At 40.7% G+C, this 16,263-nt stretch overlaps 1 protein-coding gene and 1 long non-coding RNA gene across 11 annotated transcripts in view; both read right to left on the bottom strand.

The window, feature by feature from the left end:
• The window catches only part of DIS3L2 (DIS3 like 3'-5' exoribonuclease 2), a 284,495-nt gene that overhangs the window by 211,282 nt on the left and 56,950 nt on the right, over positions 1-16,263 (bottom strand). The window lies entirely within an intron of this gene.
• Positions 11,948-14,297, bottom strand: LOC122455663. Its single transcript, XR_006274029.1, has 2 exons — positions 13,119-14,297; positions 11,948-12,063 (listed from the first exon to the last, which is right to left on the bottom strand). It is a non-coding gene; the product is annotated as an uncharacterized LOC122455663 (long non-coding RNA).

Here is a 16,263-nt window from a genome sequence, read left to right as displayed (position 1 = left end):
TTTACAAGTCTGCTTTTCAAAAAGCTTCTTGCATATACCTAGTTCCCCCACCAACTCCCACTTTATATGCACACACCAGCCATCTATGAGGCTTAGGAAACAATGCGAGAATGTTAGTTTTGTCTAGACTTCCTGCTTGAAAGATTCTTTTCACTCTCAGTTCCACATAGGATTGAATTTATGCACAGACGGGATAACAAAGTAACCTCAGAACCTAATTTCTCTACTACAACACTGTAGTGAAGAGAAAATTTATATAGACACAGCCCTGGAAGCGCAGAACTTCTGAATTCTAGCCTGATATGAGAATAGGTTCCTTAGACACACGCATAAGGAAATTAATAACCCTGGTTCTTGTTCATCCATTGTGGCCTTGGGTAAATCATTCAAACCCTGTAACTATGCTAGACATACCTCACTATATATAAATTGCACCACATTCTCTGCCTCAAAGAGACTCCAGTCTAATTTCACGTAAACAGCAGGTGGGGCAAGGACAGACTGATGACAGCAATACAGTTGCACAAGAACTCAGTAAAGACACACTTTGGGGTCAGACTACATGATCCTTGCAGTCCCTTCTAACCCTTTGGTTCTATGATTCTATGCACAGAGGACTGAACAATTTTAAGTCATTTAATAAATACAGATTATAACAAATTTAAAGTATACTGGGTGACTCACTTTTTGTGAGCATCGAACTGGAAGCATGTCTTAAAGAGGGATTTGAACCAGGGAGAAGGTGATATGGATAGATCAGTTCAGGGGTGTGTATGATGCAAAAAAGGCACAGTTTATCCCTTTATAGAATGGGGATAACATTTCTGAACTACTCACGTGGACAAAAAACACTCTGTAACTGTTAAATATTACTGAAGACATGGATATGTCTGAGTCAGCTTTCTAGGAACTAACAGCTACTTTCTCACTAGCAGGGCCTAAGAATTAACTATGCAGTGTATTTTGGGTTTTACAGCTGTAGTCTTATGGCAATCTTAGTAGGTACAGGCAAGACTGAAAGTCAACAGTTATTGACAACTGCTAGTTGAAATTAGTAACCTATGTAAAAAATGTTTAAAGCCTACATTTGAAATGCCAGATACAACCAGAACCTTTATCATTTTATTTGAAAGTCAGGGAAGGAAAAGCAGATTCTTCCATCTTCCATGTGTACACACTTTACACCAATATTTCAGAGCTAACATCCACCTCTTCCACTTTACTAGAATCATACACATTGTCATGAATATATTTGAAAATTACTTGAAATGCCATTCTACAAGAAAAACAGTTCAATTGTGTCATATTCATGAGTATAATTAGACTAGCAAATCAAAAGCAATGTCAGCAACTGTCCAAGAGTTATAACCATGGAATGGTTTCCTGCATTTATGTTTAGCTACATATCAACATGAACTATTGATAATTGGGGTTATCCAAAATTAGTTTGTACCTTAATCTAGAATGAATTAAAACCAATTTTCAATTAACTTAGTCTCAAACTAACTCAAGGTTTTAGATTTGAGACATTCAGATAATTGGCAACTGGCCTTTATAATAAAGAACAATTACAATTACCAACTGGTTTTCATAGCAAAGAGCATCAAGATGAACACACAGAACTAGTTTTAAAGAAAGAGAGACGGAATCTTTTTCCCTCTTGACTGTACTAGAACACAGTTCTGTAGGCAAAACTAGTTCTCTGAGATGCCAGCTACAATTACACAGTCGCTATACACGTACATGACTATAGCCCTGTTTTAGAGGCACCTTCATCAATGTACATGCAGCCCTGTATAAGGTGAAGGGACCCAACAAGTGACCCTACATCTCAAAGTAGGCACATTATGATAAGGGGGATAACACAGAAAATGGTGCAAGCGCACCATAGATGGAACAGGAGGGTCTCAGACCTTCTCAAAGTTGGAAAGGGCTCCTTTCAACAACAAGTCTCTTCTCTCCTCATGGCTAATGATCTATATATTATGATCTTCAAGAATATAAACAACAATGGGAAGGAGAAATTGTGTTGAAGTGCCCAGAGAACTAGGGTCTCATTGTGCTTGGAGCTGTACAAACACGTAAGACGTTGTCCATGTCTCAAAGAGGTTTTAGTTTAAACAATTTAAAGACAAGATGCAGCAAGTTTAGGTAACAAACATAAGGGGGCAGGAGAGAGAAGATTCTGCACAGACAGACAGTCTTTGACAGAAACCTATTTAATAAGGAATTTAAACAAAAAGCTTTTATATTTGGATTTTAAAATAGGGACTTATTTGTGTTCTGGTGGCGCTTCTTGCTAGTATTGGTGGCTGGAATGGATGGGAGATGGATACTCAGCCTATGCACTAGTGCTGCACAATGCTACAATTGCTTTCCAGCCCTGTAGCGGAAACACGGCAGGGTCTGAAAGTTCCCCTCCAGGATGATGATAGAGAAACTAGTGCAGGCCTCTGCGTCACATGGAGCTGCTCGCTTTACTTAATGATGAGTCTTAATAAAGAGCAAGCACCTGCAATAGAATGTCAGCAACACAATTGGTTTACATTTATTTTAGCAACAGTGCGTGTGTCATTCAAGTTTGAAGTAATGTTTATTAAAAGAGTAAAGTGCATCAATCTCCCCCACCAGACGTCTGGATTTAATTTCTTGACGTTGGTACTCAAATTTATTTAACCCAGTGAAAACATGCATTGATTAACTTAATCTCTTAGAACAGCTACACCAGTGTGGAAAATAAAGTACACGGGATCAGCCTACTTTAGTTCTCTCATGTTACAAGGAGGATGACTGGTGTATATACACCGCACCTTCGCAACCAATGAAATATACTACCTCTCTCTACACACAGCATTGGCCATACCTCTCGGCCATCATGTGTGTTGATGCTTCCTGATGCTGAGTACCCTTCTGGCTTGTTTTTGCCATTTCTTGACCAATTCTCCCATTGTTTCTTTTACAGAATAGAGCAAAAGCGGACGAGTAGCTTTAAGAAATGTTCCCTAGTGCAGTAATGCTGCGTCCCTCAGGAACACAAACAACTTGGGTGCCCTTTGTCTCAAAGGACCAGAGCTGGCTAAACATGCTCTCAAGTATCACCGCAAGTCACTTATCCCCAGAGTGTATTATTAATTCATATGAAATAACTGCCTCCTCTGATAGTTTTGCAAAGTCCAAGGTTTTCAGGCTACAGCAAAACAGAATAAAGATGCCATACTGATGCTGGTCTAATGGGATGGAGTTCCCAACTCTGCTTCCAAGCTCTGTAAGCATCCAACTAAAGCAGATGCCTCAGTATTGCTGACCTGTAACAAGGTTTCATCATCCTCTCTGCCTAGATGCTTCCAGCCAGTGGTGCTCAGACTCATCAAGTGAGACATAACCTCTGCAGAACTGCAGCCTTTGACTCATCTGGACAGGAGTCTTGATATTGGTATGTCAAGTGCAGCTGTCTAAAAGCTTGATTTAGCAGCAGAAACACTTCCCAACGCTCTTCAGTACATCTTGGAAGGATCAAGTTTGTGCAATGCTGGATCTGGTGTAACTAGTTACTGAGGTTCACTTGTTCCCTAGATAATTGGTGCACACAGGCACTCCTTGCTAGACAGCTGAGCTCAGAGCATCTTCATCCACAATATCATGAATCTGCCAGAGAAGATTTGGCTGAGTTTCTGGGTACCACCCAGGGCCATGCAATGCGTGAGGAGCCTCAAGGTTACAATGGTGCCACATGAGACCTCCAAGGTTTGTTCCCACACTCTTCAGAAACAACCCATCTGGATGAGAAACGAACGGGCGACTGTTGCCACAGAACTCTCAGCTGCAGATGGCATGGAACCAGAGACTGACCAGAATGAATCCAGATCTCTCAGATGTCCATGCAAATGAATACTAAGAAAGGGAAAAGAGTATTTTTGTCTTATACAGTGGGACCTACTTGGAGAGAAGTAATATTTTTGAACAGATCAAGTTAATCGAAAGTGAAGTCCACTATATCTGAAGTTCTATAGCACCCACCAAAGTCTAAACTCAATTGCTGTAATTCATACCACAACTGGAGGCATCGCAATTGAGAAATGTTGCAAGATTTCCATTCTGCTTCACTATGGACAGAGTGTCACTACAACTGTACAGTATAAGCTGTTTCCACTCTTAACCTCAACCAACAGAGCTGTCCAGATTTTTCTCTTTCAAAATTAATTAAAAAGCCTCATTCGAACTGAGATCTTGTATACAAATTTTCTGCCAAGAACAAATTTTTACAACTAAGTTATAAAACCCTTTAAAAAAAATCAGCAGTTTATAATGGAAATACTGACAGGACCCTTAACCATAAGCATAATCATAAGAAGTATTTTCTATCCTGTCAAAAGAGAACAGAATGTTAGTCCCACAACTGGGCATAACTTTATTTCTGTAACAGTGACCTGTTATGAAATCAGTAAAAACAAGTGCAAACAAAAATAAAAGAATTAAAGTAGCAGTGGTGGCAGCGTGGGGACACCACTGAAGTTGTTATATTTTTGATCGTGCCAGGTATTTTTTGGAAGGCTTGGCATTGCCTTTAACTCATTTCTCTCTGGGACAATTCTTTCCTCAGTAGTTATCTTGGCTTAACTTTACAAAGCCACAAGTTGTCCTTCACAATCCTTCTAATAGCTTATCTGTTTCTATAAATGATTAATACAGCAGTCTACAATTAGCTCTGCCGATTTAATTTCTTGGCTCGCTTTGATGAACTCTGTCAATATTTACAGAAAGGTTTCTGACTCAAAACTAGTAAGGTTGCAGAAAACCCAATCACTCTCCACTAACAGAATAAAGTGCAGCCGTACAACTCATAATGAACTCTCTCATCCTTCCCAGGCTAAATTATGTACTGCATGCCAATGAGAGCTGGACAGTAAAAATTACGTCAAACCAGACCAGGCAATTTGCTATGTAAACGCCATGGAGATCTACCAAGTTATTTTCATTGCAGGAGTTTGCTGAGTGGAGAGACCCTGAATGGTGAAAATACTGCCTGCCTGCTGGCAACTTTATACTCCTACTATAACAAGTTACCATTCTGCAAATGCTCATGGGTTTCTACCAATAAATAAGCAGTGAACACCACAAGAAAGAGAAAAGTAGAGTGGAAGAAAAGATGACATGCATGAAAAATTCAAAAACAAGTTGGAAACAAGGCATATGGAACAGCTCCCCAGCCAGTGCTGCGCCAAGGTCTGACATTAACCCTTTTAACACTTATCCAAAGGTTCTGAACAAGAAATTAAAAAAAAAAAAACCACATCCAGGAAGGACTACGAACAGCACATTGTGCATTTCTATGGACTGTCAACTTTTCAAATGACTATTAAAAATATTTAAGACATCTACTTTTGGTCTTTGAAGTCCGTTATGGACATTTAATTGTGTACACCATGCAGCCTCACATCTGAATAGTCTTGTCTGCGTGTCCAGTGACAATGCTTGCCTCAACATTCGAGATCACAAAGTGAGTGATATCAAACACCCAGCACATGGAAGGTATTGATCCAGTCCCCAAGATAGATTTGAAATTCTGCAGAATGCAAATTTGCATTTAAGACAATACAAGTTACTTAGCCCTGACCACCAGGAAATGGGGGAACAGCCCTCCGGAATAGTACATCATGTACAATGATTTACCTTTGAAAGATCGCCATTACAAATTTGCCTTTCACATACTATGTAGTCCAACTAATTCAAAGCTGTCTTAACACAATGCTGCAAAACTAATAGCAAAAATTCTACTTGCTCAATGTTTTCCCATCTTTTACATAAATATTAATATACGGTGATGACTGTATAGATTTTAAACTCCTCTGTCACACCAGATGGATGAAATTGTTCCACTGGCAGTATAATGAAATGGTAGACTATCTTTGTTTTTGAAACTTTAAAAGACTATTAAACTTGTGAATCTAGAAAGATTATTGCATATTTAGCAGAGGAACTGACCATTTTGTGGAACTAGTGGAGACAAATTAGATGGATTGTGCAATGCTTCTTACATAACTATCGTTCCATTAAACTGTTTCCATCACAGCTTTTATTACAGAACTTAACTAGAGGTCTTGAAGAGTATTTTCCCCATAGCAGTACTGTGATGGGACTGAATCTTAAATCCACTTTAATCTCTGGCAGACTATGAAAGCAGCCTCTAGTAAAAAGAAAAGGAGTACTTGTGGCACCTTAGAGACTAACAAATTTATTAGAGCATAAGCTTTCATGAGCTACAGCTCACTCTAGTAGTAACTATACTGCTGCTTTGCAATCCACCAAGTGCACTTTTGCTTATGTCATAAAAAGAAGGGACCCCTTCAAATATATTTTTGAAGACAACAGGCTTTTTCTTATCAGCTTTAACTTAAGCACAAGGGAAAAAAGCGCTTTGTTATGATTACTTTTATCACATTGAATTCAAGCACTATGTATTATTAATCAAATCCTCTGACAGGTCTCCAATAACGAAACATGACATATGTAGAGAACAATGAGTCAACATCCATTCTGAGCTGATAAAATAGAAAAAGGAAGGAAGACAGTTCTCTCAACTCCCACTCCTACCATCCCATTGCCTCATGAAGCCTGCCATTCCTCTCCATTCCCTGCCATTCCAGCCCCATTCCAGCCCACAAAATGCTGCATTGGTTGATATTAGCACGGAAAACCCTCCACTTTGCAAAAAAAGAAAAGGAGTACTTGTGGCACCTTAGAGACTAACAAATGTATTTGAGCATAAGCTTTCATGAGCTACAGCTCACTTCATCGAACAGCTCACGAAAGCTTATGCTCAAATAAATTTGTTAGTCTCTAAGGTGCCACAAGTACTCCCTTTCTTTTTTGCGAATACAGACTAACACGGCTGCTACTCTGAAACCCTCCACTTTGCACACTCATTTTGTAGAAAGGTGGCATTCGTACAAAAAGACCTTATTAGTTCAAGGACCAACTGGATGGTCTGAAAGAAAGAGGGCATGTGAGCAGCAAATTAAAGTCCTTTTGTGTATAATGCTTTGCTCAAGTCCTCCCATCCCGCCTTCTGCCTATTTTCACTAGATGTTTCCTTATTAAAATGTTCTGCTTCATTTTTTATTTTACACTCTTCCTTCATTCCAATTTGTTTGACACTCATCTGTAGTCGTGTGCTGTACCACCTAACTAAGTAGCCTATCCGAAGTGTTCTTAAGACAGTAGTGCCACAAGGTGGCTTGCCCTTTAAGGGGAGTTGCAACCCACCACACCTGTGATGGATCAGCTACCCCCCAGAGGAGACAGGTGATTATGAAAGCCAGCAAATGACTCAGTTGGGGCAGAGAACTGCCAGGAGCACTGAACCCTGGCAAGAAGCCCCAGGTGAAGGAAGGAGAGCCTCCAGGAATAGACAGGCTCTGGCAGGAAGCCGTGGGTCAAGTGGGAGAGCAGCAGGAAGCAGGCTGGTTCCCATGACAGGCCCTGGAGCAGAATGACTCTCAGACAAGTCACTATAGAATGAAAACCTGTAGGGAATAGATACACCCCTGCAGAAGACCCTGGGTTGGGGGAATGGAGTATTGACATGTTCTACTCACTTTTATGTGGAAGAAATAAAGCTGAAGTCCTGAGAAAAGAGCCCGGAGCAGACTCTGCGTCTGGTGTCACCCCTTCCAGGGCTGAGTGTCAGGCCAGCAGCCTACAAGTAGTTTTTCTAGGATCTCCACAGTTCTGGTTCAAATCCTACTTAAAATAACGAATGAAAAAGTCTCCTGCAGCTATTAGTGGTCAGACCTCCAACTCCACAAGTTGGCTCCCCTGAGAGTCGCTGTTCAGGAGAGGACCAGGCTGACAGTGGATGAGTAGAGGTGTAAATGAAGATGAAGGTACACTGCACGGCTTTGTAATGAGAGGTAAGGAAGTTCACAGATCCCCTGCCATGCTGGGGTCCAGCCAGTGCATTACTCAGCACAGTCCTATATCACTTGTTTCACTCCATTTTTGAAAGTTTATGAAGCCAAACTGCACCCTCTAGCCAAAAATAAAACTGAGGTAGTAAACACTGATCTTTAATACAACAGGCATCATAAGAGGTTTGAAAACCTGCTCATTATCCCAATTAACAAACACCTTTCTGTAGCACCCATGGGTACACAGAAGTGTCTGTAGATTTGGTCATTGTAAACTCCGGCCTTTTGTTTAAATAGACTTTCCTGGAATGAATATTGTGTTTCACTTCACAGATGATTACATGGCTTTTGTGGTCCCTGATCCAAAACAAATTAAGATGGATACAAGTCCAAAAACATCCGGCGATAAGCACTGGTTCACAGTGAAACAATTGAACGGAAGGTTACATCTTGTTAAACATACAAAAGGTTATCGATGAACCAGCAGTTGTACAGTGTCCTCCAACTTCACTGACAGATCTTCTCCCACTCAGAAAAAATGCACCCGGTCTACTAGTTAAGGACAGGTTCAGCGGATCACCTTAAAAGGTGTATCTTAGATAAGGAACTGATTCAAAAAGTAAATGGAAACGCCCTGCTTTGTCAGACTTCAGAATAATGGAGATTGTAAAAACCACAAAGTTTATTTCAAACTGAATACTAGATCAAGCTTGCTACCTTGTATAGACTTAATGGGACTCCTCTTCTATGTTAAAATTAATCAAATGAATCAGTTCTGAGCCAGTGAAATTTTTTTCTTATTTGACCACTTATGGAACTGTACTCATATCTTCTAGCAACAGAAATTATTGTACTACATTATGCTCAGTCCTATGTGTATAGTAAGATGTTTTACCCAATCTTTAAGGTATCAGGGTTTTCATAAGATCCTCTTTTCCAACTTCAACAAGGCACAAAGTATTGGATTTTAAAATATGCCAATCAAATTATCTTGCTTTTCTCCACCAAACGTAACCCTATACAATCTGATATTTTAGCACCCTCTACGTAGTTAAAGGCCAGCTGGAAATGTAAGCTAATGTTTTTGCTGTCAGAAAATAATTTGGAATTAAAGCGTTAGGGCAATTTCAGGTGACAAAAATGGTGGTGTAATTTACATGTCCTGGCCTAATTCTGCTCTCACACCTGAGTAAACCCAGAACAACTTTGTTGGCTTCAGCTGAGTTATTCAGTGTTGTTCCGAATCAGGCCCTGTGAACCTACTTTTCAACTGAACCTCTTTTCAAGAGACATTGCTTGTTTTAGTCCCATAGTTCTCTATGCTCCATGAAAGTTGGCGTCCCTGCACTTTTATTGTTGAAAATTATTTACATCAGAAATAAAGTATCATGAAAGAAGAATGCGAGAAAGAGTCATTTACACTAAAGCAGTGGTTCTCAAACTGTGGGTCGGGACCCCAAAGCGGGTCAGGACCCCGTTTTAATGGGGTTGCCAAGGCTGGTATTAGACTGATCCCAAGCCCAAGCCTGACTGCACCGCCAAGGGCCAAAGCCCAAGCCCAAGCCCCACTGACTGGGACCAAAGCCCAAGGGCTTCAGCCCGAGGTGATGGAGCTTGAACTTTGGCCTCCCAGGCTCAGGCTTTGGTCCCATCTCCTGGAATCATGTAGTAATTTTTGCTGTCAGAAAGGGGTCGCAGTGCAGTGAAGTCCTGCACTAAAGGAACAAATACCACAACATTTTACCTTTCCTGCATGAATGCTTTTTATGGGTCTCTCACTTTGCACTACATCCCAACATTTGGGCCATGACAGGTAGAGGGGTATGCCTACGAGTCTACACTGGTGTCACTTACACTCACAGGTGGTGGAAAGGTGGGGGTGTAACAGAAAAGTGCAAAAAACCAGGAAGGGGGCTGTGTTACCTTATGCTTTTACCCTTTCCCGTTGGTTGCCCTTCCTGCTATAAACCCTCCATTCCACCCCCATCTGCATGTTAAATTACATAGACTTACACTAATTTAATTTCTACCACCACTTTGGTGAAACTCAGTACTTGGCTCTGCCTCCAACTTCAGCTCCTCCTAACTTCAGCAGCTGCTATATAACATCCATTTTCATTTGTGGATGGACTCAGAAAGATGTGACTTCAAATATTAATATCTTCCATCCTGCTGGGGTATAAAACAGTGAGTCAGGACCAGCAAAACTTTCCAAGAGCTAATACTGGGCCAGGTTTCAGAGTAGCAGCCATGTTAGTCTGTATTCGCAAAAAGAAAAGGAGTACTTGTGGCACCTTAGAGACTAACAAATTTATTTGAGCATAAGCTTTCGTGAGCTACCGCTCACTTCATTGGATGCATTCGGTGGAAAATACAGTGGGGAGATTTATACACACACAGAGAGAGAACATGAAACAATGGGTTTTATCATACACACTGTAAGAAGAGTGATCTTAAGATGAGCTATTACCAGCAGGAAGGGTTGCCAACTCTGTCCACATATCTATTCAGGGGACACCATCATAGGGCCTAATCATATCAGCCACAATATCAGAGGCTTGTTCACCTGTGCAACTACCAATGTGATATATGCCATCATGTGCCAGCAATGCCCCTCTGCCAGGTACATTGGTCAAACTGGACAGTCTCTACGTAAAAGAATAAATGGACACAAAAGAGACATCAAGAATTATAACATTCAAAAACCAGTCGGAGAACACTTCAATCTCTCCGGTCACTCGATTACAGACCTGAGAGTGGCTATCCTTCAACAAAAAAACTTCAAAAACAGACTCCAACGAGAGACTGCTGAATTGGAATTAATTTGCAAACTGGATACAATTAACTTAGGCTTGAATAGAGACTGGGAGTAGATGGGTCATTACACAAAGTAAAACTATCCCCATGTTATGTCTCCCCTCCACCCCACCCCACCCCCCTCTGTTCCTCAGACATTCTTGTTAACTGCTGGAAATGGCCTACCTTGATTATCACCATAAAAGGTTTTCTTCCTTCCCCCCCTCCCCTTCCGGCTGGTAATAGCTCTTCTTAAGTGATCACTCTCCTTACAGTGTGTATGATAAAACCCATTGTTTCATGTTCTCTGTGTGTGTATATAAATCTCCCCACTGTATTTTCCACCAAATGCATCCGATGAAGTGAGCTGTAGCTCACGAAAGCTTATGCTCAAATAAATTTGTTAGTCTCTAAGGTGCCACAAGTACTCCTTTTCTTTTTGCGAATACTGGGCCAGTAATCTGAAGGGGGGGGGAGGTTGATATCTGTATGGGTGTTTGAAATTAAGAGTCTGGCCGATTTAACAGGCAATTTCAGACTTGGGGCAGATGCCACCCTCAGCTGCCCAAAGATTTTACACTACCTCATGCACTGCTCTCAGATCTCTGCAACAGTTAGGCACAATGGGGCAAAGGATACAGTGCTCTTTAACGTTCTTGCCTTCTTATTTTTCCTCAATGGTATTTTAATAAAAACTTCACCAAGCATTAAATGACTCAAGTGTGCAAGTTAGTAACCACAATCCACAATAGTTCATATAACTACATATTCAGGAGCTTAAACTAACCTTGTGCTTTTAGAACAGTTGAGAATTGCCACACATATATTTATGTACTGATGACCCATACAGGGAATGGCTATTAGTGTCCAACTTGCCAATTGATGCTTAAGAACCGTAAGTTTCTGCATCATTATCCACATGCTCATCTATCACACACACACACGCAGAGAATTGCCATTAAAATATAGTCATTCACTGTTTCAAAGTAACTAGCATTACAGAATTTTTACAAGCAATCCTCACACCAACATATTTCAACATGTTTCTTAAGGACTTGTAGGACACAGTTCACGAAATAACTTTTTAAATTCTCCCCCTGCGCTCAAATTACCAAATACACCGATCTCTATTATGGAGTAGTGACTTGCACAGCTTCAGTCTAAGAGAAAATGTCTCAGACAGTTTCATTTATAGGAACACCAAATAGCATTTGAAGCCACTTCAACATGTACAACTTATTTTAATTTGAAAACCACTGAACAGATTTATCAAATGTTGCCCATACAAAGCTGCCTTCCAGATGGAACTCTCATGCCAATCTTCTGCCCATGCCAAGTTTCACAGTAGAGTTACAAGCTTCTGAGAAAATTGAAAAGGAGTACTTGTGGCACCTTAGAGACTAACAAATTTATTTGAGCATAAGCTTTCGTGAGCTACAGCTCACTTCATTGGATGCATTCGATGGAAAATACAGTGGGGAGATTTATATACACACACAGAGAACATGAAACAATGGGTTTTATCATACACATTGTAAGGAGAGTGATCACTTAAGATGAGAATACTCACCAGCAACCACACACCACACAACAGAACCACTAACCCAGGAACCTATCCTTGCAGCAAAGCCCATTGCCAACTCTGTCCACGTATCTATTCAGGGGACACCATCATCGGGCCTAATCACATCAGCCACACTATCAGAGGCTCATTCATCTGCGCATCTACCAATGTGATATATGTCATCATGTGCCAGCAATGCCCCTCTGCCAGGTACATTGGTCAAACTGGACAGTCTCTACGTAAAAGAATAAATGGACACAAAACAGACATCAAGAATTATAACATTCAAAAACCAGTCGGAGAACACTTCAATCTCTCCGGTCACTCAATTACAGACCTGAGAGTGGCTATCCTTCAACAAAAAAACTTCAAAAACAGACTCCAACGAGAGACTGCTGAATTGGAATTAATTTGCAAACTGGATACAATTAACTTAGGCTTGAATAGAGACTGGGAGTGGATGAGTCATTACACAAAGTAAAACTATTTCCCCATGGTATTTCTCCCCCCCACCCCACCCCCCACTGTTCCTCAGATGTTCTTGTTAACTGCTGGAAATGGCCCACCTTGATTGTCACCTGGAAAGGTTTTCCTCCTTCCACCCGCTCCTGCTGGTGATGGCTCATCTTAAGTGATCACTCTCCTTACAGTGTGTATGATAAAACCCATTGTTTCATGTTCTCTGTGTGTGTATATAAATCTCCCCACTGAATTTTCCACCGAATGCATCCGATGAAGTGAGCTGTAGCTCACGAAAGCTTATGCTCAAATAAATTTGTTAGTCTCTAAGCTGCCACAAGTACTCCTTTTCTTTTTGCGAATACAGACTAACATGGCTGCTACTCTGAAACCTGAGAAAATTGAGTGTAACATGGAAAGGTTGACTAACCTCAGCTATTACCATAATGTTTACGTAAGCAGGCACACGCAGGATTATGCAATGTAGGCAAAATCACAATGGAATCCTCTTCGAAGGGAAAGAAGGAACCTGTTGGCTTGATGAAAAATCATCATTCATCTTGGTTTCCACTAGTCATTGTTAGCTATCAAAGCCACATGACCTGGGTTGCTCTGACCAAAACTAGTTCATTTATTCTTTTACCTATGTATGTAGTGGGAAAAAACACCAGGAAAAATATGTCTGAGGACCACATGGTTTACTGACTGACTTTTTTCAAATAAGCTTCATAGCCATATATGAAGAAACACATGCAGTTGCTATTTTATTACAAACAGTGTTTGTCATGGGGAAAGGTTATTTATATCAGATCCAATTCTGCTATAATGACTATTTTGCCATTGGTACATCCTACAATCCCCGCCTCTCTGAACACTGGTACTCAGAACTTACTGTGCACAATTAGGGTAGTCATGTTTAAAAGAAAAGAAAAAGATCCTGAATCAAATAATTTAATTGAAATGGGTGGTCAGGATTCCGGGCTTTGAAGCATAGTCGCAGTTTATGACTTATCACAATGAACTGGCAATGCTTGTACAAGAGAACATAGGCTGTGTGACTATTTCCATGTCAACAAATCTGCACCTTAAGTGGAAGGCCATTAAACCTAGGACTCAGGAATTAGTAACATGTTGGAGTGCTTTACTGGAAATTTTTTTTAAAAAATAAATATATAAAAGCTCACTGTTGGCCAATTTAGGCCACTTCAGTGACAAAAGGACAATAGGAAAAAGGGGAAAAAATGATCTTCATTGTGTGTAACATTTTGCAACTGTTACCAAAAGCAAAGTTTGCCCAAGGACTCAGCCAGCTCAGAGGAAATTACTGTATAGAGTGTGACATAGCCCTGACAAGGCCAGCTTCCCTTCTCCCTGCCTTTCCTTTATTTGACAGTTGCCACCACACCTAGTCTTCGGACTCCATTATATCTTAACCGCATATGGAATACGCCCCATGGGAAAGTAGGATGATGGGGCTGAAGTGATGTCAGTGAGAACATTTTCCTTCTTTGCTTTAAAAACCTTTGAACCTTGCAGGGGTAACCATCCGCTCCTATGCTTTTTTAGAAACTAACTGTAACAATGCATATCCTGACAGGAAACGTTACCATGTATTAGTGATAAACTATTACATAAAAAGGCAAATAAGTTTCCAAGTCTCTGAATCTAACCTGATAAACATATTACACCTCCACAGAACACCACCACCCAGAAAGGACTATGCAGTTTTGAAGGACAAGAGAAGAGAAACCTCACTGGGTATTTAAAGCTTTATCTGATAGACTGTAAGGCCAGAAGGGACCATCATGATCACCTAGTCTGACCTCTTGCACGTTGCAGGCCACTGAACCTCACGCACCCACTGCTGTAGTAGGCCCATAACCTCTGGCTGAGTTACTGACGTCCTCAAATCTTCATTTAAAGAATTTAACTACAGAGAATCCATAATTTACTCTAGTTCAAACCTGCAAGTGACCCAGGCCCTACACCGCAAAGGAAGGCAAAAACCCTCAGAGATCTCTGCCAATCTGACCTGGGGGAAAAATTCCTTCCCAACCCCAAAAATGCCAGTCAGTTAGACCCACCTGCCAGACACATGGGAAAGAATTCTCTGTAGTAACTCAGAGCCTTCCCCTCTAGGGTCCCAGCTCCATCCGTTGGAGATATTTGCAATATGCCATTGTAGGGGAAATCATCCTACCATCCCATCCATAAACCTGTCATGCTCAACCTTAAAACAAATTAGGTGTTTTGCCCCCACTAGTCTCTTGGAAGGCTGTTCCAGAACTTCAGTCCTCTGAGAGTTAGAAACCTTCACCTAATTTCAAGCCTAAACTTATTGATGGCCAGTTTATATCCTTTTGGTTTTGTGCCAACATTGGCTCCGAACTTCTCCCTCCCTGGTGTTTATCCCTCTGATGTATTCATAGAGAGCAGTCATATCTCCCTTCATCCTTCATTTTATTAGGCTAAACAAGCCAAGCTCCTTAAGTCTCCTCTCGTAAGATAGATTCTCCATTCCTCTGATCATCCTAGTAGCTCTTTTCTGTACCTGTTCCAGTTTGAATTCATCTTCCTTAAACATCGGAGACCAGACTTGCACACAGTATACCAGATGAGGTCTCACCAGTGCCTTGCATAATGATAACACTTCCCTGTCTTGACTGGAAATACCTGGCCTGATGCATTCTAGGATTTCTTTAGTCTTTTTCACAGCCACATCACATTGGCAGCTCACAATCGTCCTGTGATCAATCAATACACAGGTTTTTCTCCTTGTCTATCACTACCAATTGATACATCTCCAGTTTATAGCAAAAATTCTTGTTGTTAGTCCCTAAATGCATGACCTTGCAGCTTTGCACTATTAAATTTCATCCCATTTCTATTACTCCAGTTTTCAAGGTTGTCCAAATCTTCTTGTATGATATCCCAGTCCTCCTCCACACTGGCAATACCTCCCAATTTTGGGTCATCTGCAAATTTTATTAGCATACTCCCACTTTTTTGGGAGCATACTAATAAAGGAGAAAGACCCGTGTGTCTTTGACATGTAGCTCAGTGAATGCATTGACAAAACAGAAGTTCAGCTACAGAACTTAATAGTCTAATTAAACTAATGATGTGATGTCAAGTGGCTTTCCACATAGCTACCTCCTTGTTAATTTAAGAAAAAACTGATGAGATACCAGCATGTTTCCTTGATAAAGGACAATGAAAAAGAGATTATTGTTAATGATGTTTTATTGTACACTTCATCCCAAGTAGTACACATTCTATATACTTCACATAGAAAGAGCATTTCATCTAGTACTGAACGGCAGGTATCTCCAGCAGGGCATGGAAGATGACAGCTGTGTAACAGTTTAAGACTGAATGTGACGAATACTGTATTCCAAGCAAAAATGCCTCCTGTAAATTAGGTAAGCAACTTCTGGTCAATTACTGAATTGACCAGGAAGAATGTGAATTTACCTCTCGACGTTCTGGAGTGGCACCTTTTAAACCTGGAACCTGATTTAAAAGAATTGCTTATAA

This window comes from Dermochelys coriacea, chromosome 9 (genome assembly GCF_009764565.3).
Source record: "Dermochelys coriacea isolate rDerCor1 chromosome 9, rDerCor1.pri.v4, whole genome shotgun sequence".
In the NCBI taxonomy this organism is placed as follows: Eukaryota; Metazoa; Chordata; order Testudines; family Dermochelyidae; genus Dermochelys; species Dermochelys coriacea.
Note: the sequence above shows the minus strand (reverse complement) of the source record. Positions and strands in the feature narration are given on the sequence as shown.